At 36.1% G+C, this 5,982-nt stretch overlaps 1 pseudogene; it reads left to right on the forward strand.

Moving 5' to 3' along the window:
- The first annotated feature begins 1,033 nt into the window (after window positions 1-1,033).
- LOC110323200 lies at window positions 1,034-1,537 on the forward strand (annotated as a pseudogene).
- The last annotated feature ends 4,445 nt before the right edge of the window (window positions 1,538-5,982 follow it).

The raw sequence follows: 5,982 nt of genomic DNA on the forward strand, positions 1-5,982 counted from the left end.
GAATTTATTAAATTGGTTGGGGAACTTATTGGTGGAGGGAATGAAAAAATTTTTCTAGATGGGAAATGGAAAACTCTAGAGCTTGATAATTTTAAGAAACAACAGGAATGCATATACTGAAAAGACACTACAGGATTATACAGCAGGTGTTTTCTTAACTATAATAATCCATGGAAAAGATGTCAAATCATAGATGTACTTCAATTTAAGGAACTGGAAAAATGTTCCCTTTAAGTCAGTATATAGCGCAGCCATTCTATATTACCTCAACATAACAGTGTGAATATTCCTCTAACATGCATCAGGATAATCACACAGGTTTAATGGGGATATAAGTTACTACAACCAATTTAGAAAGGTTCCTTAAAATAAATTATAGACTGTAATAAGGTTTACAAATTCCACTTTTGAGTATATTTCTGTAAGTTTGAAGTTGCTATTTGGAAGAGATTATTTGTGTTTTCATGTTCATTTCAGCATTGTTTGTAATAGCCATGATAATAGAACAATCTAAATGTCCCCCAGTAAAACAACAGAAAACATGGCAGATTAATGCAATGGATTACTATTCATACTTAAAGAGAAAGAAAATGATATAATTTGCAAGATATGAATGGAACTGGAGCAAGTGTTTTAAATGAAATGACCTATGTACCTCATGTGTGGAATCTAAGAGTCAATCTGCTAGGAACATAGAGAAGAGAAGGAGGTAAGAGATGACAAGCAGCACAGAGAGGCAAAGGGAAATGTTGAGTGGGAAACAAAGTTGCAGTTAGTATACAGTACATATCACAATACCAAAAATGGGTTTCTGCTGGGAAAATAAGCTGGTGAGGTGATACATCATAATTTAACCACCCTATAATACATAATATCTCAAAGTATCACATTACAACCAAGTGATATATATATCTACATATATACATATATATTCATAAACACACATATATACATATTACACACACACACACACACACACACACACACACACACACACACACATTACAATGAAAGCCACTGTTGCTTTTCACTGCTTGCTGCAGCCATGGTCAACCCCACTGTTCTTCGACATCATGGCCGATGATGAGCCCTTGGCCCGTGTGTCCTTCAAACTGTTTGCAAACAAAGTTCCAAAGACAGCAGAAATTTTTCATGCTCTGAGCACTGGAGAGAAAGGATTTGGCTATAAGGGTTCCTCCTTTCACAGAATTATTCTAGGATTCATGTGCCAGGGTAGTGACTTCACATGCCATAATGACACTGGCAGCAAGTCCACCTACAGAGAGAAATTCGAGGATGAGATTTCATCCTGATGCATACAGGTCCTGGCATTTTGTTCATGGCAAATGCTGGACCAAACACATATGGTTCCCAGTTTCCTACATGCCCTGCTAAGACTGAATGGCTGGATGGCAAGCACGTGGTCTTTGGGAAGGTGAAAGAAGGCATGAACATTGTGGAAGCCATGGAGCATTTTGGGTCCAGAAATGGCAAGACCAGCAAGAAGATCACCATTGCCGACTGTGGACAACTTTAATTTCTTTTGACTTGTGGGCATTTTACCCATTAAACCTTTCCTTCTGTGGCTCAGGAGAGTGCCCCTACCCCATCTGCTCGCAATGTCCTGTAATCTCTGCTCTCACTGAAGTTCTTTGTGTTCCTTATTTTTCTCATTCCCCTTCAAGTCTATCTGGATTACAAAGTTAAATTTATGATTATGAATAAAAACTAAATAAGAAAAAAATAAAAATGGAAGATACTCTTAGATGATTAGGTTTGACCCTAAACTAGACATTCAATGCTAAATTTACCCCAATCCTGTAGAATGCCCTAGAAAACTTAGATTATTATTAAAATGCTCAGATTACTACTTTTCCTGTATTTAGATGGCAGTTATACTGGGAAAGAAATCAGAGAAATAATTCTACTCACAATAATGTCTAAAATTCTTTGGAATAAATCCAACAAAGGAAATGAAAGACTGCAAAAATTAGATTTTAAAAATGAAAACTGTGACACTAACACACTGAACAAATATATCCAAGATGGAAATGTTTCCCATTCTCACACCTGACCCTAATCTTGTGAAAAGGCAGTCATATTTACATTCAAATCAATGCCAGATTAAATTTCCATGGCTTTCTTCACAGTAATAGAAGAAATATTATAATTCATATAGAAAAAGAAGACTCTGATAGTCAAGGCAATCCTGAGTAAATTAAATATTTTTGGAGGCTTTCCCCGCAGTATCTGATATCAAGCTGTAGTACAGAGGCTTTGCAATGAAACAACATGGCCCTGGCACAAAACAGACATGTCTATCAATGGAATAGATTAGAAGATCTACCTGCAAGTACATGCTGTTTCCTGGGTTTTGACAGATGCCAAGAATATGTAGTAGATAAAGTGTCTTCAACAAATTGTGCTGGGAAGTTTGGTTCTCTATTTACCAAAAATGAAATTACATTCTTACTGCTCACCTAGTACAGAAATCAATTCTAAGATTAGCAAGATGGCTCAAATGGTAAAAACACTTAGCACTGAGCTTAGTTAACTCAGGCCCTTGTTGACAGAGAGAATAGGGTTCTTCAAGCTGTCTTCTGACATCCACAAGTTTGGCATTGTGTGTGTGTGTGTGTGCACATGTGTGTGTGTGTGTGTGTACATGTGTATCACCGTTTAATAAAGAAATGCTAGCAAAATAATCTCTTAATGCATCAAGTATCACAGTGCTAAATGTGACCTTACCATGATCCATGGTATGAACACAGTGTCACCTTGTGATATCACAGCTGTAACATATTACCACAATTTGACTGTGCTATCACGGAACACTACTATGCCATCTTATTGCTCTACTGTGACACAACAATGGCACACTGAGTCTTCAGAGTTTTTTCCTTCAAAAAGATTGATTTCATTGTTATTTATATCTATGTTTGTGTGCCCATGTACATTTCTGAGGTCATAACACAGAATCAGGTATGCTAAATCTGGAGTTATAAGTAGTTGTAAGCTGCACAACCTGGATACTGGGAACAGAAACTACAGTCATTTCAAAGTGTGGTAGACATGCTTAACTGCAAAACCATTTCTCTAACTCTACATTCAAAATTCTGCATATGATATGATTCTCCATAAGGCCAATAGAATCTTGCCTTGTGATATCACAGCTCCTCTAGGAATTCACTATGCTCCATTATGACAACAGAATGCTTGATTTTACATAATAGTGATCAATAGTGGTACATCATGACCTCACAAATCCATTGTGGAATAAAATGCTCCACTCTGGCATCACAGGTTTGCAGTGTTATTGTAATGCTCCACGGAACATCACAATCCTTTACTGTGCTATGATTATGCTCTGTTTTTATGTCTAAGTCCTCAGTTGTGATTCTGTAAACATACATTTCAGATTTACCTCCCCACTGTTCATTATTACATTATACCATACCATCACAATGCTGCATGAAACATCACAATTATCAGTGTGTTATGAAGATACTCTATTTTTACATTCAAAAATCTCAATTATGACATCACAAGTGTTGTGTTATGTTCTCTCAGTTATACAGCTGCATTTCCTAGATTGGTAAATGTATAATAAACATTTAAAAGCAATTGAACATTATTAGCCAGGGGAATGCAGATTAAATCTACTTTGAGAGTTCATCTAACCCTAATACACTGGGGTTCTATCTAGAAGACAAAAAACAGATAATATCTAAAATGTGAAGAAAGGGAACTTTTATTTACTCTGCATGGGAGTATATCCCTATAGAAATCAGCAGGGAAGTTTCTTAAAAAGCCAACTAGAACCACTTAACTATGCCAACTCCTGGCATATACCCCAAGGAGTCTGAGACCTATGATAAAGATACATACACATCTATGTTCTTTGTTGATCTATTCACTATACCTAAAAAATAGAATAGGCCTAAAAATCTATCAACAGCTGAATGGATAGTGAAAATGTGATATATAAAGAGTTTTATGGGCGAAATATAATAAAATACATTAAGAAATTAAAAAATAAAAAGTTTTCAGGAAAACAAAAGAATTTAGAAAAAACACTGAGTCGTTTAAACCAGAATAAAATTAGGGATATGTCTTTCATATTGGCTATGGGGATGCTATTGCCTTAAAGGTGTAAATAACAAAATCCAATATAAACAAATACTATTATATTTAATTAAAATTACTTATACATCAAAGGAAGAAAACAAAAAATGAAAAGCAGTATAATTATTTGGAGAAAATATTTGGTAACTAATATACGATTAATCTTAACATCTGGATAGATAATGAAATAATAGAATTCATTAGCAAGAAAAAATAATTTGATTTTAAAGCTGGTAGACAACTGGATGGATATTTCTCTACAGAATACACACAAAAAAAGAAAATGAGAATGTAGAAGTTGATAATCAGTGTCCCTAGTCATCAGGAATAGTATAGTCAGCCAAAAGCTCTTGTCAACTCTGCAGTGAAATCCCTAAGGGGAAGGTGACTTGTGAATATCTGAGGCTCTCTGGGACTCATTATCACCTGCCTCCTGTACTCCATGGCCTGTAAATTTCCTCACTCCCAGGAGCTGCCTCAGACTGCAGCAGTCAGTATGAACATGGTCTTGTACACTTTCTCATACTTCTTTCTCCTCTTCACACATCCTTTAGAAATGGGAGCTGGAATTTGATCAATGATGCTATTATTGTGCAGCTCTTTTATAAGTGTAAAAATGGAAATTGATTTTTGACACACCAAAGAAAAAGATAAATTACAAATGTTGATGAGAGTAGTGTATTAGTCAGGGTTCTCTAGAGTCACAGAACTTGCAGATAGTCTCTATATAGTAAAGGAATTTATTGATGACTTACAGTCTGCAGTCCAAATCCCAACAATGGTTCAGTAGTAGCTGTGAATGGAAGTCCAAGGATCTAGCAGTCGCTGAGTCCCACACCGCAAGAAGGCGGAAGAGCAAGAGCCAGACTCCCTTCTTCCAATGTGCTTATATGGTCCCCAGCAGAAGGTGTGGCCCAGATTAAAGGTGTGTGCCACCACACCTTTAATCCCAGATGACCTTGGACTCGGAGATCTCCCTGTCTTCTCAAGATCTCCATACCAAGATCCAGATCAGAAACTTCTATCTCCAGTCTCCAGATTAGGTCCACTGGTGAGCCTTCCAATTCTGGATTGTAGTTCATTTCAAATATAGTCAAGTTGACAACCAGGAATAGCCACTACAAGTAGTAAGTAGGGAAAACAAAGCTTCTGTACAGTGTTGGCATGGACAGTGTTCACATACTGTCCATACTGTATAGAAGTTTTGAAAAAGCAAATGTAGTACCTTTATGTAGTCTAACCATGTGACCTAGAAATTCCTCTTATGGGTATACACTTAATGAAGTTAAGTAACAACTCACAAGGATACGCCATTCAGAAAATCAATTTCAGTTAGCATGCTCAAACTATAGAAGCAACTTAAGTGTCTGTCAGTAATGAATGTACAAAGAAATTAGAGCACACACACACACACACACACACACACACACGCCTCAATACAGCTGCTTTCCACCTGTGGCAATATGGATGGAATTTGAATTCATTTTGCTATTGAAAAAAATCCAGGTGTAGAATGAAAAACGTATCAGAATCTCAGTCATGTGAAATTTTTTTAACATTCAAATTCACAGAGAGGGTACACTATTGGTTATCAGGCAGGATGTGTGGACAATAGATACAGTGGTCAAAGATAACAAAGGATATAATTATATAAAATTAAAGTCTGCTGACCTACTGAACAGCAGGAGATAATTAATAGTATTTATTATATGCTATAAATTTGTTTGAAGACATGTTGTAATATTTCTAACATAAAAAAGATTTGAGATGATGGATGTGTTAATTCTGTGACTTGATATTTCTTAAGTGAAGAAAAGGCACACAGCAGCAGAGTTACTTCATGAGAAGCAGTCTTGA

The sequence above is a fragment of the Mus pahari genome, chromosome 1, assembly GCF_900095145.1.
Source record: "Mus pahari chromosome 1, PAHARI_EIJ_v1.1, whole genome shotgun sequence".
Classification (NCBI taxonomy): Eukaryota; Metazoa; Chordata; class Mammalia; order Rodentia; family Muridae; genus Mus; species Mus pahari.